Source organism: Tinamus guttatus, unplaced genomic scaffold, assembly GCF_059628265.1.
Source record: "Tinamus guttatus ecotype Peru unplaced genomic scaffold, ASM5962826v1 Tinamus_guttatus_pri_ptg000367l, whole genome shotgun sequence".
Classification (NCBI taxonomy): Eukaryota; Metazoa; Chordata; class Aves; order Tinamiformes; family Tinamidae; genus Tinamus; species Tinamus guttatus.
Window position 1 is genome coordinate 557125 of NW_028288901.1, and position 27162 is coordinate 584286.

Sequence of the window (27162 nt, forward strand, 5' to 3'; positions counted from 1 at the left end):
TAAAATAAACAAAATAAAATAAAAAGTGTCACGTCAGGGCCTATTATTACTTCTATTTTTGAATATTTATACTGCTGCTCCAATGGAGCCAGTTGGATCTATTTCTACGAAATAGCTGTTACCTATCCCATGGCACAAAAACTGCATGAGTATTTTTAAGGAACTTTTCCTATTTAGTGTGCATTAAATACTGTCGTGTGTTGTAGCTTTGCGTTGTCCGTGAAACCTGAAATACTTTGTCTCGACGCGCGTGTGCGGGCGTGCGGAAGCCGCCGTCGCGCGCGGTCCGTTCTGAGCAACGTGACGAGCCCTTCCTGGCGGGGCAGTTTCGGGGAGTTCCGCTCACGTCCTGCGACCAAATGGACCTGGTTTGGAAGAGAAGAGACCGGTTGAATGCGCGTTCACTGTTTGCTCCCCCAAGGGAGGCCGTGATGCCCCGAGCGGCGGGAGCGGGGCCGAGGGACCATGCAGGAGGATGCAAGAGATCCTGTGCTTCAGGATCTGGGAGAAAGTGGGGCAAAGTGAGGTGGGATTTTATTATTATTATTATTATTTTCTTTTCAAAATGCCTGCAGTTTGCTTGGGTTTTGGTTCTTCTGAAAGGGTCACCTTCAAGTCGGAGGCCAATCTCGGGACTTGCGGAGTATTTTTGTTTCCATTCCTGGCGGTTGCAGACAATGCTTAATGAGGGTTTCCAGGGGAGATGAAAGAGCCGTTCCCTCCGGGGAGAGCGCCTCGCTGCAGCTCCAGCCTTGACCTGATTTGGTTCTGCCTGATTTTAAATTCATGATCCTGCGCTGGCTTCAGCTCTGCTCCGTGTGCAGGGAGCCTCCCTTTGGTCCGAAAGCCCCGAGAATCTGATCCGTGAAGGTCTTAAGACATGCTAGAAAAGTTGCTTTTGTCCCTACCAAAGTTAAATTTTGTATTTTTTTCTTTTTTCTTTCTCTTTCTTGATTTAGTGCACTTTTTGGCACTGCCACCAGCATCTTAAATGCTGGTGGGTGAACCAAAAGCATCCTCCTTTCAGAAAACTCAATGTTCAATTTAGGTAGAGCGGCCTGAGGGCAACATTTAACATACTGCTGTCAAAACCAGGACTTTTATACGTCTTTTCCTAAGAACTGTGTTAATACTTGTACGATAAAATGTCGACTGAATATTGCTGAATACCTTTTTAGAGAAGCTTTCTGATGATTGACAAATATTTCTTGCACCCAAATCTCCTCGTCCTTTCAGATTAACCTCATAAAGATGTTATGGGATCAGATGTGCCCATCCCAAAGTTGCACTAGAGGAACTTTAAATTGGTTCAAAGATACACTTTAGAAATCCATCTCAACGGGCGTGCCTTAGGTTTAGGTTCCTGTAAAATAGAATTGAATCTGGGCAAGAATGTCCACATTGGGGTTTGTACAAGTTGAACTGAATCAGTTTAAAGCCACCCTTTTGAGGAAGTTTGAATAGAGCCAAAACTGAAGGGTATTTCATAAATGCATCTACTTCTACTCAAGGGAAGCAAACGGTGGTTGGCTTGATCGTTATTTGGGGAATGTTCTTTGGCTGGGAGGCCTGTTGCTCATCACCCCGAAATAGCCTGAGATCTGGGCTCAAGTTATCCAAGACTGGACATAAGCATCTAATTTCAGGAATAGCTTTTTTTTTTAAAGAAAAAAGCACAATTTGTGTAAAGCTCCAGACTTTGTAGTGTGTTTCTATAGCTAAAATAACTTTGTGAAGGCTTATTTTAGGTATTTTTTTCAATTTATTTTATTTTTTCTAATAGCCTAAAAAACAAGTTTTAAAACTTCCACACACCAAAAAAAAAAACAAAAAACCACCCCACAAAGCCTGTCACTATTATCTTCTGAGATTCGAATGGTGCTAAAAATCAACATGGGAATTTTTACAACATTTCTCATCGCCTGTCAATAGTTGGTTGGGGGAAGCAAAGCTTAGCCCGGGCCCGCAGGGGCAGCCGTGGTAGGAGGTGCAGGTTGGCTCAAGCGCTGGGTTTCTGCCTTTGGGCTTCTCCATGGGCACGTCCAGCAGGTGAAACAGGTCGGGTGGATTCCCAGAGGCGTCATGCCCCTTCCTGGATGTTTTGCTGCTCTCATAGCGAAAGAAGGGGGCTCCTGGTACACCCCACCTCTCTGTTTCTAATACTTCCCTGCTAACATGGGCTGATACTTGTTCCTTCTCTTGTAGTAAACACCCAGATCTCCCTTGAAGACCAAGTATTACTTTAATCCTGGTCAATGTGGCCTCCAAGCAGATAGACCTCAGCGTGCGTGAGGAAGCAGCAGCTCTGTTGGCTTCCTTCACATAGAAACAGAAGTTTGGGGGCAGGAGTTACCTGCAGAAGTGTTGGCAAAGGAAGAGGGCCAGCAACATGAGCAGGCTTTAGTAACCCGGGGCATGCCACCAGCAGGCAGCTCTGGAACTAGAAATTCCAGGAATTCCTAGGAATTTCTTTATTTCTAGGAGTTAGAAATGAAGGCCTCTGTGCGTACATGGTTTGCCGAGATGTGAGGCTTAGGAGCCTTGGGTTGCAGGAAGGAGAGTGGCTCTCAGGAGACGTGATGGGAGTTGTAGCGGCCGTTCGCCGGGAGCGAGCGCCGGAGAAGGGTCCAGCTGAGGAGAAGCTTTGCTGCAGAAGGGTCCATCTTCTCCAGGATGGCACCGAAGGGAGGTGGTGGCAGAGCAGGGTGCCTGGCAGTGGCCACAGAAATCAAACGTGGTCCTTAGGGCCAGCTGCCTTCCCGGCTGTGACAGCCCTGAGTCACCTCTTCCCGTTCAGCAGCTACGAAAAGTAGCAAGAACTGAGGTGTAGGGAGAAGGGAATCAGGCTGGGGAAGGCAAGGGAGAAGATGCATCTTCTCAAACACTTGAATGAAGAGGGCCTGCATTTTCCTCACATATCTACAAATACTGACACTGCCCTTCCAGCTCTGTGCCAGAGGACGTGCTTGGGAGCCATGTCCACCCTGCTGGGCCATTCTCTCTTGGCTCGAGGTTGCCACCTCTCCTGCAGAGCACGAGTATCTGGAGGGAGTCTAAGCATTTCTGTGAGCAGCTTCTTCTAGCAGCACAGCTGAGCACCAAGGACACACCTGCTCAGGCCCTAAGTCCCATCTTGGGCCTAGGAGGTCTCCTGATAGAGCCTGAGAGGTGAAGGACCTGCAGATACGGTCTGAACGTTGGGAAGCGCCAAGGTATCTTTGTGGAGAGCAGCCCTCCGACCCCGCTTGCTTGCTCAGGGTTTCATCAGGCTCCCTGCCTTACAAGGACTCAGGATTTTGCCTCTGTTTTCTGTCCCACAAGCTGAAACCCTCTGGCTTCCATGGCTTCCATCCATAAGAGAAATGGGATGAAGTTCTTGGTCCAGTGCATTAACGGGGCGGGGGAAATGCCGGATCTTTTAGAGATCAGGCCCTAACAACCAGACTCCAAAAGAGTGTAAAAATGCTACAAACCATTAACATATGCACTCAGTACAAAGTACCCAGAAAGGCTTTCATAGGATGTCTTGGCAAAGACTTTCCAAAGCGAAACTTGCACAGATGGAGACACTTTTATCTCCTCAGTGGCCTCATCCCCAACTGGCTCATTTATAAATGCACCCTGTATTTGTTCTGTCGTCTGCGAGAGGAGCCATATGGATGCAATCCTGCCCAGTTTGGGTTTTTCCATGCAGAGCCCTTGCTCATACAGTAAACACAATCGACCTGGCTGGGTGGTTTTAGATCTGCCCAGACATTTTAAGCTTCAGGAAGCCAAACTATCTTGTTTTCACTAAGGGACTCAGTTATATCTGGAAGTTAATTGGCAGGATTTGGCCTTATTCATTTTTTTTAGTGTATAAATACAGATTTATATCCAAACAGCTACATAGGTACTTCACCTAGTATGTCCACTGCTGTTGATGTGAAGTCCTGTGGTAGCTGCCTGTCCTCACGTAGGGACAAAATGCCATCACGGCTCCTGCTAAGATGCTAAGTGACATCAGTATTTAAGATAAATAAATACAAAAGGGGGTTTCTAGTTTTTATGTGTTGCCACATTGTATCAGTAAGGTACTGTTAGCGACGCCTGACAATTGCATATGTATAATATAGCAGGCCGAAAGCTTGCACAGCTTTTCTTTGTACATGCAGTGCTATTTCTAACTGTAAATGCTATTAGTCACTCGAAATTCCAGTTGCATTTGCTGAATGTAAGGACAGGTTTAAGGAAAAAGAAAAAAAAAAAAAAAAAGGAGCATGCATGGGCGACTGAGGAGGTCAGGAAATTCTGCACTGATATATTTATACATTTTATTTATTTATTTATCTTACATGAAGAGTTGAGCCCCTGGTTCAAGGAAGCATTTCCCCATGCTGGCAGAAGATGTAGGACCCTATTTTCAGCCCCTCCACCTGAAGGTAAGCCAGGTTTTCCTGAATCAGGTATGAAACAGATGAAGCCATTAGAGCACTGAGCCATTCTGGGTGGCCACAGAAAGGTGTGAGCCCTTCTCAGCCGCTTGCAGTAATTTGCACCGAGGTTGTAGCACAGAGGATGACCATGATATGCTTCTCCAGAGGGAATTAACCACTTGCTGTCATTAAGAGCAGGGCCCGCTAAAAGTTCCAAGCTGCAATAGCCACAGAAATGCTCCTGTAACGCTCCCTTCTAGCGAGCAGAAGCGTAGAAATGTGTAAGCAGCACATACTTGTTGCACTTGGTCGTGTTTGCTGTGCCACTGTCACCAGGTGCCATCTGCAGTAGTGAAAAGTCAACGTTTCATAAGATACCGACACGTAGATAGGTTTTTTAAAATTTGATCTTCCTTCGCCAGGTTTCCCCCCCTCCAGCTGCTTCTAAAACTAAATGGCAGTTCGGCTGCCGTTTAGCTTCAGCTCTGTGATGCTCAGGCTCTAAAACAGGGGTCACACATGAGCAGAAGTTGGTGACATTTGTGGTCACAGCTGCATGGCGGGATGAGAACTGCTTACAGCAAGCGGGGATCTCCCCCCTTGAAATCCTGCAGTCAAAGCAAGAGTGTGAGACTCCCCTGTTGCCTTTGGTTTCCTTCATTGGTTTCGTTTGGTTTCAGGTACAACTGTAGATTGCCAATGTAGAATAATATATCCCATGTCATTGCTATCGGTGTGAATTAGAGCACAGCTCCGTGTGGGGAAGTAGAAAGAGCAATACAGGAGTCATTTTATAGACGTAGTATTGGGGAGAAAATCAGAAGCCTGTTTTGGAAGGTCTTAAACACTAAGGGAGGGGTTATTTTTTCAGAATAGAAAAGAGTCCATGCATTGAAAGATAAGGGTTGATTGCATGAAGTAAATTTTCAGATTTGGGTAATTTGCAAGATTTGCATAGAGTGAGCTCTCACTTACAGTAAAGCTAAGAGTTTGGCTGAGTTCTTCTCCCTAGATGAGCAGAAAGAAATCCCTGTCTTTCAGCAGTTCTCATCGCTGAGTCAAAACCCCTGAGTGTAACAGGCATTTCTTTATCTCCAGATTGGGATAGGGAATTACAGATGCTGTGGGCACCTGCAATGACAGTGCAGTGAGCTCTGCAAAGAAACCAAAGAGAGAAATTCCTGGAAGAACTTGGATCCTAAGGGATTTGTTTTGAGCTGCATGATGGAATAGAGGGTTCAAAGTAGGAGTCCGTGTTCATACAGCAGGAGTGGAGAGAAGCGCGAGCAGAAGCAGTGGTGCACTGCAAACCACAGGCTCCTGCGTAATTAGGATATTGAGTAATTAGGATATTGAGTAATTAGGATACCGGCAAGTTTTGCAGGGACTGCGTGCACGCAGAGATGGGCCTGTGTAATATTTGACCTTCTACAGCTCATGTCCTCCTGATGAAAGGCTTTTTTTCTTCCCAGTGAGAAATACGGGGCTATGTCCAAAATAGCATTTCTGACTCAGGTCTTACCCCTTCTGCACAAACACACATAATCTGTCACACAGATGTGTGGGAAAACGCACCAGCAGCAATCTGCACACCCGAGGGATGAACTCGGCCTTTGCAACGCAGCAAAGCTCTAGGGACAAATTTTTGCAGTGTCTGCAAAATAAAAAATGGCTCAAAGAATAAGAAAGGGAGAAAAAGGGTTACATTGCCTTGTGTGGCCACTGAAGGCATGATAATTCCTTGGGGCTCTTAGGGCAAACTTGGTTTTGCACCACTACTGGTACTGCAGTCCCCTAATCGCTGAATGCAGCCCCTAGTACAGCTTGCTCTAAAATAAACTGTGATAAAAGCATCAGATTTCTTTGCAGGGTTAGTTCTCTCCTTTAGGGCACAGTCACTGCATCAGAGCTGCAGGAAGCACAGCAATAAACGTGGCCGATCCCAGCACCTTTTTGTTCACATCAGGCTCAAACGACAACTATCCGGGTCCCTTTTCAGCGAGCGTGGAGATTCCGTGATGCTCCATAGCACAAGGAAGAAACCTTAGGTGGGACTGAGTGCAAACGCACCTGACGTACGTGTCCTTTACAGCCAGCAAGGAAAAAAAAAAAAAGAAATCCGTGGTTTATAGTAATACAATTTTATTCAAAATAGCTTTTTCTTACGTCAGCTTAGAAATGTTAAAATGGTGGAGCCACAGACAAAACATTTGTTACCTTTTGAAATGAGTTACAATAATTTTGTCATACTTGTACAAGTATTATAAGGTCAGTCTTTCTATATGTTCGTTTTGCAGTTTGTTGTAGAATAGCCTTTTATGCATAGCTGTTCCACTTGCCTGTGTAAACTAGAAATTTAACAGAATTGAAAGCATGCATTTTCTCTGTTTGCTGGTAACCTATGAAATTAGAAACTTGTATTTCTGTGTTTTTAAAGTGTTATACTATAAACAAAATTCACAGCACTATTGTCTATGGAATATCAAAAAGTTTTATTAGAATGAATTACTTTAAATGTTTTGTCATTTGATTTAATAATGTGTCAGACATCTACACTAAGACAATATAATGTTTATCAATAAAAATATCCTCTCTTTGTACTAACTTAACACTTTAGGGCCTGCTGGGACCCAGGAATAGAGCATCCCTGTGGGTCATGGTCCCAATCGTTCCTTCATTTTTGGCATAATTCTGAGAAAATCGGGTCACTGTTTTGACCAGAACACTGAATTAGTGAGGGACTGAAAGAAGGAGATTTTTGTACACACGGAAGTTTCTGTGCAGGTCGTTTCCTTCACCCTTTAATGTGCATGTGCCCGAGTCCTGGACGTGAGCAACCACCAAGGGAGTGTTACTTGCTGCTAGATAATGAACCAAATTCTGCCTTGTTACAGACTGAATTTACTGTGCTGCAGCTAGTTATTTTTTTCTCTAGACATACGGTACAAGTTAATTATAATTCTCCCAGTGGGAATGATGCTGTGGCCACGGCCATTCAGCCATGGACAGCTGTGGGCATGGGCTCCAGCCTTTCCTCTGAAGTTATTCTTGGAGTAATATTTCCAATAGTGCCTGGAAGAATAATACTGAAGGAGGTGCTATTATAAGAAGCTCTTGGGTGGTCAGTTTGAATTACAGAAAGCAGCAGAAAACCTGTGGCAGGGGCTTGCACTAGGACTGGAAAATACTTGGGCCATTCTTATGTTTTGCATCAGCTGGGCAAAGACAGATGAATTTCCCTGGTAAATCTGAGCCTGGCTTCTCCTTCCATCCTCATCACCTAAGAAAGCCAGGGCTCCACAGCTGAGCTCTCCATCCTTTATCTTTTCTCTGACAGAATGTTTTGAGATCCTGGAATGACAAGGCCTGTCTGAACTAATGCTTCTTATGTCTTTGTGACAGACACTGCCCAAAAAGACACCCCTCTCCTGAATTACCCCATCTCCACGTGGAGCAGCGCTGCGGTGCAGCACGGACACACGTGCTGGCTCCACGTCTCTGTGAATAAAGAGATGAGATGCAGCCTTTGGTGTTAATGCAGGAAGCGGCTTTCATCCGTGCAAGCCCAGCAGTTGTCTTGAAAATACTTTCTGTTGGTTCTATGGTTTGCTTTCCAGCTTCGTATGCTGGCACCCCGAAATGTATGTTGGAGTGCACAAGGATGCGGTAGCAATCCATGGCTGGCTCTATGGTTCAAGGATAACCTTCCTTTTCAGCACAACTTGGAGCCGCCCCGGTTGGCTGTTAACTCCTAAGGTATCCCCACTCCTCTCGCCACAACCTGCCAGGGTGATATGACAAATATGATCTTGTCTGATTCAGCCTTATGATTACTTTAATTAAAAAAAAAGAACACACCACATAGCTTACAGCCTAGCCTGGAAAGTTGTTGGGGGGTTTTTGAATCTATTTTCTAGCTGTTTTTGTTAAAGTGGGCATAACCAGCAAGTTGAGGCAAGTCATCGTTGCTTTTCCTGGAGGACGCCCAGGAGGCAGGATGGTTATTGAGGAATATCCATTTCACATTCACTTACTCACTTCTGCTCTCCTAGGAATTGTTGCCAAGTTGTCACTGCCCTTAGCCTTCAGCCACCCCAAATCCTTTCTGCCTAAGAGATGATACAAATTTCCACTGCAAAACAAAACAAACGAAGCAAAACATCAACAGAGACACACAAAGCAGTGAAAAGAAAATGAAGCCCTCCCTGCTAGGCCACGTCAGCCATCATAAAGATGCAAAACTAGAGCAAAATCCCATTTATTTTCTCTTTGAAGGTTGGAAACAACCCACTTTACAAAGGTCTGAGTTGTGTCTTTGCCTTCACCATAGCTATTTGCTTTGCAATGTCGCTTCCACGTGGGAGAGAATTCTTCTCTCTGGGAGGCAGGTAACAACCTGCCTCCAGGTGCTGCCCAGCTGATTTTGACCTACTTATTTCACCTGCTCCTGTTTGACTAAGCCTGAATCTGCCCGTGTTCTCTGCACGATCCTCTGGCTGGTAGTGCTCAAGTCCTCAGGCATGCCAAAAAGGTGAGTGTCTGCAAGGGGACTGCTTAATGACAGCCCTTCCAAAATATCATCCTTAAAGCCAAGGAAAACCCATCTGCATGTCCCATCCCCAAAGAGCACCCTATAGCACAGCCCATAATCCTGATGTGCAATGGTGGAAAGGAATTCTGTATATAATATATGAAATCTGGAAACTTCACCTTCTTGTGCGTGGTGGCAGGAGGTGGGTGCATGGAGCAGCTCCCAAAGCACCAACCTTTCCAGAAAGCCCCTTCAGCAAAGAGGGGACCGATAGGCACGTCCCTGAGAGGGAAATGTGCAGAAGCAGGACATGGGACAAGCTACAGGTAGGTTAATGTTGTGTGTGTGTGTCTCCAAAAAGTAACATTAAAAAAAGGGCTCTGATACTATTTTTGAGTGTGTGCACTTAAAGCAACACTTCTCCTGCTTGGAATTCTTCAGTGTTGGCTTCAATGATAGCTTGAGTTTTGGAGTTGTATTTTCTAACGTTGCAGAGCAATGCCATCTAGGGCATATGGACTTGCAAATACCCACAGTCATCCTCAGTGACAGAGCTTGCTGAACTAAATATTAATAACTGGTTCACTGCATATGCATTAGGACTGCTGGGATTTGCTCATTTTTCTGTATCTGTTTCCAATTTTCCAATGTGTGCTCTGTGTCAGATATTAATGGACAGTTTTTTGTCTCATCTGGAAAATAATGAATTTGTACACTTTATTTCCTCCCTAAGGCCACTTGATAGCTTCCACCTCTGTGGCACAGCTGGGTTTTGTGGGCTCCATAAGCCCATTGATTTCTATTTATGGGGCTCTATTTCTCCAAACCACAGATTTCTGCTGTGGCTGTGATTAGAGCAGAGAGACACTGAGACAGCAGATTAAAATATTAAACGTAATAATAGGCGGTATCTTGGCATCCTTACTCAGAAGATACTTACTCCATTACTCAGATGCTCCCATTCAAATCAGGCTACTGGCAGAATATGGGGCTGCTTGAAGTGAAAGTGGCTGCAGGAGCCTGACCCTGTTTCAGCGCTATCACAATGAGGTTCTTTCAAGTCCTAGAGAAGATTCAGGTCCAGGAATATAAGTAGGGAGTTATCTCCTGGGCTTGTGGAGTGCTCTGGCTGTAGCTGCTGTTGAACATGGCCTTATTCGCATTGCACTCCAAGTACTGCCCTCTCGTTTCATCTCCCTTCATAATATTTGGCTTTCCTGAGGAATGGTAGTGCTTTTTAGCTACACTTTAGGACAGTGTTAGCCATTCTGAGTTGAATGGCTCTAACGTGATATGGGGAATATGGGGAAATGTCAATATTTCCACTAAACAGAAAAGGACAAGAGCTCTTAACACACCTACTGGCATATTTTTCCTCTTAACTAATGTCGTTTTGGGAGTACCAAGCAAATGGAGGGGCTGATCTCCTCCAGGTTTCTGAAGGAACCTGGTCCGGCTGCCAAGAGATAAGTAAAAGCCTTCTGCTACCTTAGGGAGGCAACAAGGAAGCCCCTATTAGCAAGGGGCAGATGCCAATGGGGCTAATTAAGAACCAAAATTACATGGATTCATTTTGGGGGGGATTTAGTTAGTGCATTGTTAAGCCATCAGCCTGAAGTGACGGGTAATTAGGTGATCACGGTGTCATTAGTGGTTTGCTTTCCTACAAAACAGCAGTGCATAAGCTCCTAAGAGGAGATACGAAGCACCGCTGACTATTTGGCAAATGTCTTATGGCCAGACTACAAACCTGGTCTTCTGTTCCCTGCTTTTTTCTACTTCGGAAGGGTTTTAACAACACAAGGATGACTCTCAAACACCACTTTTTTTTTTTTTTTTTTTTCCCCCAAGTGAAAACAGATCCAGAAGAATTAGTGGAAATACCAGTACCTGTTTTTTGGAAGAGGATGAGAATATGTTCTCATTTACTAGCACCGCTATCACCATAATGAAGGTAGAAGCAGTTTATTCCTAAACTGGTAGTCCTGAGGACTTTAGAACTGATAGCAAAACTTTAGTCAAATTGCTGTGATTCGGAGATGAGCCTGAGACAGCATCAGCAAGTCCACGCAGAGATGGAGCAAAGAAACGATTTCCAAAATACATAAATACACGTCCTGCTGCCCATTCCCTCCCTCAGCTTGGAGTCGCATTAAAAAAGATGTGTCCAGTAGTGTTTTGTGATTAGAATATGGCCCTGATTCTTCCCAAATTCCTCACGATTAATCTCAGCTCTCTGGCCGGAGATCTCCTCTTCAATCTCTTGTCGCTTTGGCTCGGGCTATGATGCAAGGAAAGGCCTTTGGCACATTTGCAGCTGGAAGGAGCTTTCCCTGGCAGCCTGGGGATCGTCAGGGCTCCTTCCTGATCTATCTGGGCTGCTGGAGAGGGCACGTGAGGGCCGCGGATCTCCACATAGGCCGGGCTCAGGGAGCGTCTGCGTGCGGCGCCCTCCTCGTGTGCCCGGCCTGCTCTCTGAAGGGCCTGTCTGAGCTTCGGGTTCACTCAGGATTTAAGAGCTGGTAAAACAAAGTGCTCCCAAATCCATGTGCCAAAATTCCTTAGAAATTCGGAGAGGGAAGGTGAAAAGCAAGTGCCGCTGTGTTGGAAACAGTGATGCGGGATTTCCCCTTTTTTCCTGGCTAACAGGACTAGCTGGCTGTCGGACCTCTCATCAGCACTCCATGATGAAAAGCGGTCTTGATGTGGGGAGTGTTGAAAACCAGCTGGCCAGATCAACCTTTAACAGGACAGTGCTGAGAGATGAGTATTCTTGTCCTAGCGATGTAGTGACTAGTGGTCATAAATAGCTCAATTACAGTCCCCTGTTATCAACCCTAAGGAAGGGAAATTGAAACAACCCAAAGAGTGATTCTGCCATGAACGCAGAAGATTAAATTTTCCTCTTCCATATAGGAGAGGCTATGTGAAGAAGTGGGAAGAACCTTTCTTTTTTTTTTCTCTAAAACTTGTCCAGACTGATTTTTATTCCACTTCCGTAAGCTTCAGTTCAATTTATAGTGGAGCACTGTTATCTATGAATGTGTAATAAATGCATGCTCACCCATGACCATTAATGGTGTTACCAGCAGAAAGAATTAGTTGCTGAGAATCCTGCAGGCAGAGCTGGGAAGTGAAACGGACCTCTTGAACTAGGTGAAGCCACGAGACATGTTCTCTTTCAAGAAACATTCCTGAATGTCCACGCCATGCTAGTCATTGACCAATAGCCAGCAATGAAACATGACATGGGAGAACGTGCCAGGTTCATCTGACTGCCAAGAGAAGTTTTCATGTGATAAGAACATTACCAAAATATGGTAACCACAGGGTGTGAACTGCAGTACTGGTGAAATGCGCCTACTGCTCAAAAGGCAGACCTGACAAGCAGAGAGAAGGAAAGACCCTGTTTTGAGGTGAATCGCTTTGCGTGACACTAGCGCTTGTGCTCATGAAGATGGCAGGAGGCATCCACTGGCCAGGAGTCAAAGGGTTCAACCTTTAGCCTTCCTCAATGCCATTTGGTTGCTCCATTCAAACACAGTCAGCAGAAAAAATAACTGCCTTCTCATTTAGAAGATGTCAACATCTCATGTGATTAATGGCAGACCCCAGCAAATTAATTGTAAGCTCTGTTTTATTCCAGTATTGGCATGGCATAGGTCTTTGCTTCATTCACACTGCTCAAGCACTGTGACGTGGACAGAAGGTGCTCTCAAAGGGCAGTTATTCCTTCCCTGTTGAGAGGGAACCCAAGATGGCTCTACTACATGTACCAGGCAAGAATGGGTCTGAGGCAGGGCTAACCAGCCCAGATTGCCCTTGGCAAGTCTACGCTGGTATGACTGGTTTGGGGGAATGGCTGGCTATGGGAAAGAGCCAGTGTGGGTTGTCGTGGTCTGGGATGCAGCTGCAAATCAACTCGAGCTGGATCCCAGCTTCTGTGGGGCTGGGGGTCTCTGCTGCGTGGGACCTTCTCTAGGCATCCACATCTGCCTCGCGGCTGTTGACTTGGAGATTTTGGAGTATATGGCCGAAAGGATCGGGAAAACTGACAATCTCAGTACCAGCAAATCCTAAGGTAAGGGGTAGTCTGACACCATAATTTCAATGAACATGAAATCTCCTCTGCGTCCTGAAAACAAAGCAACAAGCTAGAGAGAAGGTCCAGCCCTCCATGCACAGCAGCTCACTGCTTATCCCGGGACAGCTCAGGATCACTAAAGCTTGCAGAAAAACAGCTGGTTCATGCAAATAAGTTCATTTGCTTCATGGCTTGTGGGTATATTTTTTCCCATTCCCTGTGTACATGTCCTTTCTGCTCTGTAGACTATATGAGATCTAAAACTAAACAAGTTTTGTTTGTGTTTTTTTGTTTTGGTTGGTTGTTTGTTTTTGCTATTGGGCAGTTTTCTGTGCCTCCTTCAAGCTGTTTGATTCTGGTCTCCCTCCTCCCTGTCCTAGTGCCAATGTTGTTTTACAAATCAGAGCAGGAACCCCAATTTATGGCCCAAAGCATAATACACACAACGGGTAGGGTTTGAATGTACTGAATCACTGGCACATGCTGTTAACTGAAACACATCCTGTTTTAAGCTGGAAAAAGCAAAGATCAGGGAACAAGACTAAGCCCAGGAGGACTGGGGCAAGTGGGGGATGCACTTCAGTGGCAGGGGTCTTCCTGCAGCGTTGGAGTAAGGTGTTGAGCACGGAGGACATCCCCTTGACTCTGCCTTTTCTGTGCTGCGGCTGCACTTTTGCCTCCTGCAGAGCTCATGGGGATGTGGCAGACTCCTCGGAAAGGAGCCAATGGAAAAAGGGTGTTTCCTGACATAAGAATTTTGGCCACCACAGGAGAAGCAAGCTGAAGGATATAAAAGTCACTGCTCCTTGCTACGGCTGCCAGCAAGACAACAGATAAGCAACTCTGCATAAGTTTCTTATCCGCCCCATTTCTATCCAGCACACTGGAGCACCCCATAACACTGTCTTGCTCTGTGACTGCAATAGAAATAGGAACCAGGCACGGTTTGATTTATTTTATTTGTTCTTTTTACACTGCCAAAGCACATGCTACCCAGGCTCACTGGAAATGAGGTGAGACAGGAAAGCCCATGGGATGTGTAACATAGCAATGCAGCAGGGCTGGGAAGACTAAATGCCATTTCTTGCCCAGACTAGTCAAGTGCCTGGGGGCTCCCACCAGAGCCTACAGCCCTCAGCGCGTCTACATGTTGGTCTCTGCCCTACACCCACGTGCTGGCAAATACAACCCAGCAAGTCCGACCCTACACGGTGGCTTAGGAAAATCTTTTCTGCAGGCTTGCAGAATCACGCCAACCCAGGCTCACAACCAGCCTTGGGGCACCTCAAGCACAGACCAGTGAAATGCAAGCCACGTGCCATCCCCGGTACGTGTAAAGCTGCATGGATGCAGCTATGTAGGTCGTACCTACAGCAAACGCTCCAAATTGTTTTTTGGGGGCCAGCAGCATCTCGCCGCGCTCGGAATACATTAGCCAAGTGCTTTGACTAGCTATGCCCCACTGGGCAAAACCCGTGCCCTCAGCAAGGGTCAGGCACCCATAGCATCCCTTCCTCCACGTGCTTTTTAATGCTGCAGCAATGTGCGGCACGTGCGGCACGCAAAGGCCGCCCGACGCTTGTTAAGGCTTGCAGGGCTCTCTGGTATTTTCACAAGCCGCCGGCCAGGAGCGCTCCAAGCTCATCCCGGAAAACTTTCATGCCGCTCCGGCAAAAAAAAAACCTCCCCGCGAGAACCTCTGTAGTGAAATAGGTTTGTAAACCTGTGAAATACGGCGTGCGAGGAGCTGGAAGCTGCAGCGCTAACCCACCCGGGCTGGACCGGTGAGAAGGGGCATCCCTCGCTAACCCGATTTATGGTAAAATTCAAAAAATAAAAATTAAAAGGAGGGAAAACAAGTAACATCCCCCGTTGGGAGCCCCAGCGCGCGGCTGGCGGCGCCCCTGGAGGGCGGGAAGATGGCGCGGGAGGAAGGCGCCGCCCCGGCCCGCAAGGTGGAGGCGCTCGGGGAGAAGGGGGCGGCCGCGGCCCCGCCGCCGCCGGGAGAGGAGGGCAGGAGGGAGGCGGCCGGGCCGGGCCGGGCCGGGCCGAGCCGAGCCGAGCCGAGGGAGGGGAGGCCGCCGTGGCGCAGGCGCTTTGCCCCCGGCGGGGGAGCCGGCTGCGGGGCGGGCCGGGAAGCGCGGCGGGCACAAAGCCCCGGCTCCTCCCGCCGCCGCGGCCCGGCTGCCGCCGCGCTCGGAGCGAGGTAAGGGCGGCCTGGGGGGGCAGGGAGAGCTTCCCCCTTCGTCCCGCCTCGGGTAGTGGAGAGGGGGGTTGAGGCGCAGCACGAGCGAGAGCCGAGGCCTCCCCGGTGCGGCCGCTCTGCCTCCTGCGCCGCGGGTCGGTGTCGTGGTCCCCCCGTGCAGGGGTCCTGGTGGGTCCCCATGAAGGAGCTTCCTCTGGGGGAGCCTCCTCCATAGGCCTCCCTGAAAGGGCTGTAGGTGCTTGGCGGGTTCCCAGGGTGGCGTTGGGGGGTCCCGGTGGGTGCCCCGGGAGGGCTGGTGGGTTCCCTGGGGGCAGCAGCCCTGCCTGGACATCCCTGTCCCAGGCTGTCAAACGTGCCGGGCGTGAAGCTTTGTCCCCCACCTTGTCCCTTTGCCTCGCAAGCGCAGGACCCCCTCGTGTCCCAGAACGGTGCCCAGGAGCGGGACCTTGACGGATCCCATCTGCTTTCCCTCCTGCAGCCGTTCCCGTCCACGCTGGTTTTGGAGCAGTGGCTCCAGGCAGGTTGGCAGCACCCAGGGTGTTGTGGTGCTGGTGCCAGTTGCCAGCAGGAGTTGGGCCAGCTGCAGCAAACCTGGCCTTGGCTTGGCCATCAGGCGGGTGCCTTTTCCAACCAGGATGGTGCTTCCGTGTGCCAAAAGAGGGAGGGGATAAAACGTGTATCCTGCCAGTTCATCCTCCTGAAGGTTTCCTTGTGAACCTGATTGTAAAAGTAGGTTTTAAATTGCACAGATGTGGCTGGTGGTGGAAAAGCAGAAGCCTGTGCTCGCTCCATGAGCTTCAATTCTTCGTCTCCTCGTGATTCCAAGTGACTCGGCTCCCGCGCGTTTCACTCGCCTGTTGCCTGCAGTGCTTCTCCTAAGCCCTTCCAGGTAGGAAAAGTCTTGATGCGCTTTTGCCAGCGCTGCTGTGTTGGTTAGGATTGAGCCAAACGTGGTTTGGCTCAGAAAACCAACTGGTGTTTCTGTGCTGGCAGCAGCCCCCGGGGTAAACATGATAGTGCTTGCAGGATTACCACTGGAGCAGAGTTTATGGAGACCAGCTGAGGGACACATTAAGTGTCTGCAATTAGTTTTATTTGCAGTGGTGCATGTTTGCCCAGGTGTGGATTATATGGCTGGTTCAGAGCAGCTACTTTGAGCTCTGACTATACTCACCTGCAGCAACTCCAGCTGCATCTGTCTTGCTTTGTGAGTATATCTCATCTGTGATGAGATATGCCAGCGTGGCGGTAGAGCCAATCTCTCATCTTTTCTCAAATCTGTGTTGTTTCATTAATTCTAAGTTTGTTTATTGCTCAAAACATTTATTTGTTACTAGCATACTTGATCTGTAATGATCTTGAATGTTTAATTAGTTGAGAAAGACTGTACTAACTGGAACTGTTTAAAAACACACATAACCAAGGAAATTGTGCTGTGGCTCTGAAGACATTTGTATTGCACGGTCCCTTGGGTTTTATAGTATGCAATACTAGTCTCTATTTGACCTCATTGAGAGGATGTGTGTCGTATCCACTCATTCTTTGTGTTAGTTTAAAAAAGACAAACTTAAGTAATAATTGCCAAGAATATCAGCAAGTATTGACTGTTCTGAAAATGAAGGTGGCTCAGCTGTGTGAAACAAGGTTCCTATATCTTGCTAAGAATTCGCTTACCAAATCACTCTCAAAGCTTATGCTGGCTCTTTTTTTTTTTTTTTTTTTTTTTTTTTTAAAGAGAGTTCTGTGAATCAGATAGCTTTTATTTAGTGAAGTCTTTGTTTCTTTTTATATGTTTTTGCTTGTTCTCCCTGCTAGATTAGCAGTGCAGACAGTGTTATGGGAAATGGGCTTCCAGGGTAAGATATCTCTGTAGATCAGGCTGCCAGAACTTGTTTGCACAGTAGCAAAGTGTTGTACAATAATGTAGGTTACCCCTTTTGCTAGGGGTTTAAAAGGGCAGACAGTGAATATCAGTCTGTGTTAAGAAGTGGATCTTACTCAGCTCCAGGAGTTGAAGGTTGCTTGAAAGACCTCTGGTGGCTCCAGAACCTTTGGCGCTGGGCATGGTGCAAACCCATGAATGAAGGAGCTCTGCTGTTTGGAGCGCAGGTGGCCCAGCTGTGTGGTTCCGAGTAGCTCCAAGTCTTGTGTCAGGACTATCCCATGCGAGGGGCACAGGGCTGTGCTGGGCTGCAGGCAGCTTGCATTCCTGGCACAGTTTGGTAAAGGGCTGGTTTGCTTTTGTAGGTTGTCTAAGACCAAGCAACTTCTCTTCCATCAGCCCAACCCTGAGGGAGTTTTGCACAGAGGCCACAACCAGGGCTTGGCTGCAACATCCTTCTCGTGGCGTTCTGGAGTGCGCAGCGTGCGCTTGGTCACGTAAAGATTTTGGGTTTCGGCTGACAGGACCAGGAAGGCTGGCCAAGGTTGCTCCTACCTGCTGTAGGAGAAGACCACCTTTATTGCCTTAGGCTTAGAGGATTTTGTTCATTGTGGAGGAGCTACTTATTTAAAAAAAAAAAGGGGGGGGGGGCAATTAAAAGCAATCAGCTGATTGCTGATGTACCTCTCCAAGTCCTTCTGTTATCCACTAGAAAATGTGGCTGTTTGGTCTTGGTGATGAGTAATGCAGTTCATCTCCCATCAGGGATAGTGGCTTCCTGCAGTACCAGATAAGGCAGGTGTGGTCTCAGGCCTTCCCTTAACGAACCCTCCCAAGCCGTCAGCCCGGCAGGATCATGGAGGGGCTTAGGATCAGAAGCTGGGAAGGGCTCAACAGTGAAGCCGTGGTCTTGCCTTCCAGATGCTGTGGCTCCAAGCAGAGAGCGAGGTGGGATAAGGTGCAGAAAACGGGATGTGTCGCTGACTGCAGGCTCCCTGGCTGAGCGGTGCTTAACTGCGGGTCTAAATGCTTGGCCCGTGATACAGATCTTGAAAATAAGAGACTTACGATAGCTCTAATCTCTAGCCAGAGATTTATTGTGGTATGAGAGTATCAGGCAACCCCCTCCCTAAAAATTCCTTCCTGGAGAGTTGCATGGGGAGGAGGCTGTGCAGGGCCAAGGGTTGCCAGTTGGACCATTTGTTTTGCTCAAGCCATTTATCATTAAACTGGTAGTGTGAGCTGGGAGGGGGAGCGGAAATGTAACCAAGTGTTTGGCACCGTTTGTGAAATCAAGTCATCTGGTAATGAAATGCAGAGATGATGTAGTAGGGTTTGGATGGATAAGAGTTTTTTTATGAGTATCTAATATTCTATATGATTCTGAATACAGAACACAGGAAAAATATCTCCTGACAGATAAAATGGCATAGCAGGACACTTGATGCAGTTTGGTTGTTTCATAGTGTTGAAGCAGCAGGCTCCTCCTGTGAAGCCCAGTATTGAAAGCTGGGCAGCCATAAGCTACAAAGTGTTTTGTCGTTTTTTGTGGAGTGGATACGGCTTCTTCGTGTGCTCAGAGCCTGCTTTTCGTCCAGGTGACATGAGACCACAGCCTGTTTTATCTGGGCTTAGAGGATCTCTGATAGATGGACTGAGATAACACACGCAGAGCTCTCCCCTCTTCTCCCCTGCACAGTTGTCTAATGTTGCAGCAGAAGACAAAGAGGAGAAGGACCTAGCAGGCATCACAGGTGTGCTGAAGTCCATGGCTGTTTCCATGCTGGGTTTCTTGCCCTTGAAAGCGCCAACACCAAAGTACCTCAGCATCTTCCAACTGATGGCTTGATTTTGCAGTCACTGCAGTATATGGAAGCGCAAGTGCTGTCTGTCTCTTACTGCTGCGATGTTTTTCCCAGTGAAAACAGTCCTTAAAACACATATTTGCTGTCTGTTAGGTACGTGTGTCTCCGGAGCCTGCTGGGAATGCAGTAACAGGGAGGTGTCTGTGCAGCGTGGGCCATCGGGCAACCCTTGGCCAAGTGTAATCTGAGGGATGTTACCCTTTGGCCTCTGTTATTTTATCACGAGGAAGAGGATGGGCTGTTTAAGTGGAGGACGTGCCCTCATAGGTCTGCTGTAAAATATATAATAAATAAATGTTCTTATACTTCCCCCCCTTTCCCCTGAATAACGTATCTTTTAAGCTCGTGGAAAGATTTTAATATTCTCTAAGAAAAGTAACCAAAACTGGTTCTTATCATTGCAAAACTCTGGTCTTCCGTGGTCTTCATCCATCCATGGTATAGTTGAGGAGAAGTTTAGGCATATTTTGCCTACCATTCATTTGAAGATAACTCCATTTGTGATTATTTGAACACAGTATTGACATGGAGCGTCCTGCCTCGGTTACCATTGCGTGTGGACTTCAGTGCTTTGATCTGGAAAGGCCGAGGAGGGTTTATTTATTTTTTTTATCATGCAGGGCTGCAGCATGACTCGCGTGTGAGCATTGTTTGATTCACTTAAATGTTTGTTCTGTGTGTCAAACGCAGATCTGAGGATTACAAGTCTGGATTTTATCAACCACTCATTTGTCTTTCCTAAGAAGCTGGCTGATAAAGCAGATAAGGGGGTTTGGGTGTTTTTGTTCCTCTACCTTGAGATCAGCAGAGACAGATTATACATATCATATATCAAGGAGAGGAAATTAAGGAGCTCCAGTCCCATTCTCTCTGTAGATTATTATTATTGACAATTGGTTAAGAATTGTTGAGCATTCGTGCACTATTGTTGTCTTGATGTTGATAGGGATTCTATATGATGGCTTGTACAGGAAGAGGAGTATAAAAATCTCACCATGAGAGTGTGAAAGTAGCAGAAGCAAGTTATTGGAGTGCAGGAATATGGTTTATTAAAATGATGATTAACGGGATTAGGATGAGGTGAAGGAAGGGTTTTTTTTTTTTTTTTTTTTTTTCTCCCCTGCAGTCTTGGATAAGCAGGTCCAAAGACAGCCTTGCAATTGAACATTTTTGAAGGATCCTGCATCCTGGTTCCTGTCTCTGAAGATTTAAAGCCTGGTTTTACCCATGGACAGGTATTTTCTTCCTGAGGTTTGAGGAATCTGTTGAAATTACTGAATCATTCTTGTAGGGTATTTAAATACCAAGGGGTAAATCCCAAGGTGCACATAGCTCTATTGGAGACAGAGGTGCAGTGTAAGTTGGTACTGGTGAAGGATGCTGACAACCAGTTATTCCAATGTCATGTAGACAGATTTAGAGGCTGAAGCAATTTAATTTTGAGAGGGTTTCCTCAAAAGAAAGCTGTTTTTGCTCCTTGCTGCATCAGCTCCAGAATGTGAATGTCTTTTGGCCTAGTGCCCAGGTCTAGACACAGTGCTCTAAACATGGTCTTACAAGTGGCTTGCAAAGCTGGGGGTTGATGTTTTGGATTTATAAATGATTTTCTTATTTTTTTTTCATCCTAAGTGGTTTCTTTGGATGTTTCTTTATTTTTGCTGAATACGAATACAATACAAATCCCTGGTTTTTTCAGTAATTAAGTCTAGAGCTCTTTGGCCCTGAATGGTGGGGTTTTTTGTTTGTTTGTTTTTTAACATACTTTCAGTGTCAAGATAATCCACTGCCATATTGATTTTAACCTGTTGTGCATAATGTACGGGACGTGGTGGCATTCCCTTTCCTAACCTACCTGAGGAGCCTTAGCCTGGTCTTCCTTTTAATCCTTTGTTTGCTAATTCCTGTTAGTGGATTTGAGCATATGTCAAAAATGCTGTTGGATGCATATGTGAACAAATGCGTGGAAAATGATGGAAATATTTGCTCGGTTGGCTTGAAACGATCAGGTTTCTGACAGAGCTGGTTGGGTCTCATGAAGACTTAGCAGTGCCACGGGAGAGTGGCAGAAAGCAGGGCCTGAACGAGTGATCAGAGCAACACACAGAGTCAGTGCATGGAGAAATAACTTACCCTACCAAAGTGCCCTCTTTTTATCATCCTTTTTCTTGCCCTGTGCCTGGTCAAGTGCTTAAGGCAACAGCCAAGTGCTGTGGCCCCCGTGGTTTCTCCTATGTGGTACAAAGGACAAAATTCTCAGCTCTTACTACACCAGTGTAAACTGTGTCCCTGAGCCAGCATACCAAGGTGCTGCTTTTTGCTCCAGCTTCGTGCTAATTCTGTAATTGAGCCTTGGGATTTTTTTGGCGGGGGGAATTAAATAAGGCCCGGGTGGAGGTGTGGGTACACCTGCTGGCACTTCTGCAAAGACTTGCCTAAAAAATAGCTCATCCATTTTGGTGAGCAAGTTCAGTCTTCGAACTGCATGTGTCATTGCAAAAATAACCTAATCCTCACAAGAATAAATCTAGCTCCCTTCTGGGCAGGACCTTGGCGCACTTTTGATGCGTGACTTACCAAGGCTGTAATTTCTAGGGAAAACACTTAGATGTTGGCAACTGTGAAATACCAACGCACAGTAAGTTGTCACAATAAGTTGTTTTAGCTATGGCAAAAAGGCTATTTTATTTAGTTAGTTTAAAAAGCTCTTCAGTGTTCAAAGCTGTTAATACAAGATGGAAAACCATTTTGCAGAGCTGTGTGGGAGGAAGCCAGGGTTCCTGCAGCAGGTTTGCTCAGGCCACACCTGTTTGGTTTGTCTGTCTGGAAGCCCTTCAGAATACTGCACATCACTTATGCTGTGTTTGCCTGCGTGCCAGACTATAAACCCTGCTTTTTTACGCAGGTTTTATTAGGATCTAGAGACAGCCGTATAAATTCTGCTTGTTTTGGAAGTTAATCAAAGGCTGAGTGTTTGACAAGAGCTTTGGTTTTGGAAGGTATGACTAGAAAATGTAAATTTTCAGTCCTGTGATTTTTATTGCTAATAACTTTGACTGGATTGATTTAAATAGAGCTGCAGTAAAATTCACATTCTTAAGCATTTTTCTGAATGTGTGTTAGACCTGGGAGTTACTGTTGAAGTCTTCATGAAGTTATAAAAAGTGGAAATTTTAGAAAATTATCTTTGGGTACTGAGTAAACTTTTCCTCTAGTTAAATAGGTCCGGCTTGTAAAACTCTGCAGTTAAATCAAAATTGCAAGCAAAGCTCAAGAGTTCATTAGTCTTCCTGCTGTGTCCCGAAAGAATGTCACCTCCTGTGTGACAAATGGACAACAGTTCTAGTTTAATGTGGAGTAGAATCTGGGATCTTTTAATCAAATATAATTGATTAGCAAAGATAATGAACAATAGAAATTTTTAATCTTAGCAGCCTACTGTGTAGAGTTACCCAGGGAGTGTGGCTCTAACTTAGTCAGTGCACTGTTCTTCATTTATGTAGTAAATGCTTCTTTGAGGACTGCAGTGCTTGGATTTTTTTTGGCTTATCTGATGGGAATCTGAAGGCTAAGCATCTAGAGAGCAATAACATTTCCTTGGGTTAATTCAAGCTTTCTATTTAATGATTCCATAATAATTCAGAATTAATGTTTGCTTCACTTTGATAAATGCACAGCTCATCAATTCAAAGACACTCATCTGTTTTTTTTGTATGTCCTTTAAAATATTTAGCTTTATTGCAGTCTCTTTTTTTTTCTGGAAGATATGAACTGCCAAGATAAATACTGGCTTATTAGATTGTGGATTCACGTTTTTAAAACTTCTAAATGAAAAATAACTATTCCATCTCTTGGTATTTCATGAGTGATAGGACATGTGTTAGCTATCAGGCCTAGTGTGTTTCCCATCTCGTTAACAGCTCTGGAAGCCAGGAGAGTGTCTGGGCTCTCCTGTGCGTCCCGTCCACTGCTCAAGCTGGAGCTCTGCTGCATGTGCCCCCTTCCTGCAGACCCACGGGGCATCCTGGGCATCTTCTCTTGGCCATGCACCAGTCCAGACCTGCACTGCATTTACTGCTCCACAGTGTGCTGGAAACAACCTTTTTTTTTTTTTTTTTTTTTTTTTTTTTTTTTAATATCACAGCTTAAGAATTTTATTTAAATTAAAGCTTCTATTTAAGCCAAGGAACACACAAATATGGATGCCATATGTATTGTTTTTATAGTGCTGTGTATTTTGCTTAGCATGGACAGTTATTTTGCGTGCTTTAAGACCAGAAAGGTTGATTATATTTTTTTTGTGGCACTAGACCTGAGAACATGGCATTAAGTGGTACAAGATTGAAATGCCCCAAAAAACTGTGCAAGTGATGAGCAGATCTTTGCAACTGCACTGAGTGTTTCTGCTTCTGATGTCTCTAATTTGCCCTTTATTACTTTAATCCAACAAGAGTTATTAAAAAAAAATGGCTGCTTACTTTTCTAACTCTGACTGAATGGGTTTAATGAGTCCAGCCTTTCCAGAGGATTTTTAGCCCAAATCTTCAGAAAAGTTGCCTGAAGCGAGGTTGCCAAGTCTCTGCACCGATGCTTGCCCACCCTTCAGAAGCATGGCATGTTCTTCAGTGATACCTGCAGGGTTTTCTGAAGGTGCAGAAATTTTGTTTTAGCTTTTTAAATGGGTGCAAGTTTAGCAGTCTAAGTAAAATAAAAGCCTACTCTTGCCTAGGAATGGTACCCAAAACCTACAGATGATTAAAAGGAGTCAGAGGTTTCCTCCTTTAAATGTGGCTTCTAGACTGTTAAATAAATACTCAGTGGAAACCAAACAGTGCTGAGCTTTGATACTGCAGCTAAAATTGTGGCTGTTTAATGTTTCTTAGGGCAACTTACTGGAAGTTACATGACTGTCTGGGTCATCTAGGATTCAAAATTTTTGTCACTGGAGTCTCCTTCTCCGGAGATCCTCCACACCCACCTGGATGCCACCCTGTGCCACGTGCTCTGGGTGCCCCTGCTTGAGCAGGGGGTTGGACTGGGCAATCTGTAGAGGTCCCTTCCAACCTCAGCCTTTCTGTGGTTCTGTGTGATCCCTTTCTCTGTACTGTTAATCATAAGCACTAACTAGGCCCCTATAGCTGCCTCTGATGGACCAAGACACCTCCACGAGAAGAGTTCTTCCAAAGCAGCTTTCTATTTCAAGGTGGAATTGGAGGCAGTTTTTCCTGGAGGCTCATTTGGCCACAAGGTAGGATAGTCCTGTGGTCGGGTGTCTCCTGTGGCCAACGTAAGCTGTAAGGGGGTTTGGGAGAGGACTGCTGGGAGAACAGCCAGAGAGTAAAACATTCATTCCTCAAACCCTTGGCATCATTTCAGCTCAAGCTTTTATTTCTAGGCTTAGAATGACCTACAGCTATTGGTCAGCAAGCTCTATATTTTCACATACAATGAAAAGCTAATCTGGCAGGCAGGCAAATCCTAATTAAATGGAACTAGTTTGGGGTTACCCTGACCTAATGAACAATAGTTTTTCTTTTTTTCTTTTTCTTTTTTTTTTCTTTTTAAGTTGTGCAGTTGGCATCCAGAGCTCGGTGCGAATATACCATGACTGTGCAAAAACCAGATCAATGACCTGGCTGTGACAAAAAAGTAAGTAGGAGATGTCCCAGAAACCCGAGTCTCCCTTGGTGAGCAGGTAACTGCAAAGAGGCTCCCTCAGTGCCGTGAGATATCCCAGGTTTTGTGTAGGATGAGACACGTTAGTTGATTCTGTGCCTGTCTTTTAAATCATAATTATTTCTAAATTTCTACACAACACTGTGAAAATATGCACTGAGTGCAATGATGCACTCATAGGCTTAGCATAGAGCCATTTTCAATGAGTTTCCAGTGCTAGGAAAAAATAAGAAAACCTGTGATGTTCATCAGTTGTCCATGACCTGAATGTGGATTGCTGGTTGCCTCTGATTTTCATTTCTCTACCTGGTAGTCTAGTTTGGTGCACAAATTTGGGGAGTATCGGGGTGTGATTAATGCCCAATTCTTATGTTTCAGACTTAGAAACCATTAGGAAAGACAAAATGATTTTTATGTGACTTTAAATTGTTAGCCAAATGTTGTTCAGTATTGGGGGACAGTGGGAAGAAGCTTCTTGATGTTCATGCCATGTGTCTCTCTACTGCTGATTTGTCATGGATTCCTCTGAGAAGTGGAGGAGCTATTTCTGCAGAAATTAGTGCATTTGCCTCAGTGCTGTTGCTGGGGTAGAACAAGCTTCTGTCCTTAGACTTGCCTTTTTACACAGTTTCTTGCTTTCATTTATCCAGTGACCAGTGGCAGGAATTGGTTGCTAGTTGAAAGCTGTATTTTTATCAAGCCTGCCAGGTTTTAGTTGAAGTGGATAAGGTTGTTTGCTTGGTTACCTAACCTTTTTAGGCTGGTGTCTGCCTGCCTTTCAGGTGGTCATAAACCCCATATACTTTACTTTTTCAGACCCAGTCCAGCAAAGTGCCTGCATACGGAGTCAGTGCCCGTTCAGTGTGTTGGAGTCCATGGACCGGGTCACCCTGGGGTGCTACAGTTTCAGTTGGATCGTGTTTAGGGGGGTGCCTCTTGGCCCCAGCCAGGTTTTTACATGCAGCTGCAGTTATCCTGCAGCCAGGCGTTGGGAAGCAATTCCTGGATTTGTGGGAAGCGGATAACCAGCTCCGTGGGCCTCGTTCATTCATCCCCAGCAAGGAGCAGGGCAGGGCAGTGATCCTGCACAAGTGAGGTTGCTGTCCAGGGCCTGCAAAGAAAATATTTTATTATTATTATTATTGTCTCCTCCCTGATTTGCCTTTTAGTGCTGTGGTGTTGGAAGGAAGGCAGAACGGGAAAGAAATGGTGAGTTTTAAGGCTGGCTTGAGTCCCCCTATCTCAATTACAGCTGGTCACGCTACTTGCTCAGGGAGATTTGCGACTCCCTGGAGACCTGGGCTTGTGTTCATGCAGAGGATGCTGAGATACATTAAAAATAGACGAGCTTATTGGCCTTTATTTTAAGGGCAGCTGATGGACTTTGTCATTGTTTTCCACTGTACAGAATTAATAGAAAGGAGTTGTATAAAAATTGCCACCAAATGTAGGAGCAACGAAGTGCCACATTTAAGTGTAAGCCTTGAAATTGTGGTGCATGCCTCCTAGAAGTGTTTTCACCCATGGGCTGCTTTCTGTTTTGCAAAATAACTTGTTTATTTGTTTGCTGTTACTCAAGTTGATTTTTTATTTGCAAAATGGTCATGTAAACTTATATCCCAGTATGCCTGGTGATCCCCTCCAGCTCCCCACACACTGTTACTAAAATGTTTTCTTGGTGCTAGCAGTCATGGGAATCGCTTGGTATCTATGTGGCAGCAAGAATTAAACCTTAAAGAAAACCTTGGGTAATCTGACTGATCCCTGCTTTATTTTCTGGACTTCATCACATATGATTCACAACAAGAAAACAAAAATATGAGACTAAAACTCTTTATTCAACCTACATATGTAATGTAAACCCCATTCCATAGTAGACCCCTGGAGTTATGTGTGTGTTAATGTTGAATGACCTCCTCCAGTCCGTTCTTTGACTCAGTTTCACCACTTCACCAAACGTGGCTTATTCCTCTAAAATGCCTAATTCAAAACTCTTTGTCCCAGGAGAGAAAAGAGAGAAAACAAATAGTTTGCACAAGCCAACGAAGACTGGAGAATTAGACACTCATGCTTCCTCCTTCAAGAGATCTTGAAGATACCAGCAACTTCTGTAAACTCATAAATCCAGTGGGGGGGAAAAAAGGAACTAAGTTGTCATTAAATGGCTCTTGGTGCGAGTGCTGGTGCTGCTGGGGAGGCAGAGTTTGCAGGTGATAATCTTCCCTTTATTCTTTGGGGTCAAAAGTAGCCCAGGCAGTCAAGTGAAAACTGCTCATCTCAGTCTAAAAGTGGTGAAAACTGCCAAGTATGATGAGAACTGGGGTGGTGGATGGCAAGAGGAACATGGCTAGGAACACGCCAGAAAGACAAATTGCAGGGAAGAAGGTGGCAGAGCCGTGGGGGTTTGTGCCCAGGAATTGAGCTGTGAGAAAGAGGGGGACAACCAAGTGAGGAGAGACAAATTGGAAAGACAGAACGGATGGAGCAACTGGCCTCTGGGAGGAGG

General features: G+C 45.8%; 1 protein-coding gene across 1 annotated transcript in view; it reads left to right on the forward strand.

The window, feature by feature from the left end:
- Positions 1–16092: 16092 nt before the first annotated feature.
- Positions 16093–27162, forward strand: part of RIN2 (Ras and Rab interactor 2) — a 58114-nt gene continuing 47044 nt past the window's right edge. Inside the window, exon 1 of the mRNA XM_088530352.1 lies at positions 16093–16125. The gene's annotated coding sequence lies outside the window, so the exon portion shown is untranslated. The remainder of the gene's footprint in view (positions 16126–27162) is intronic.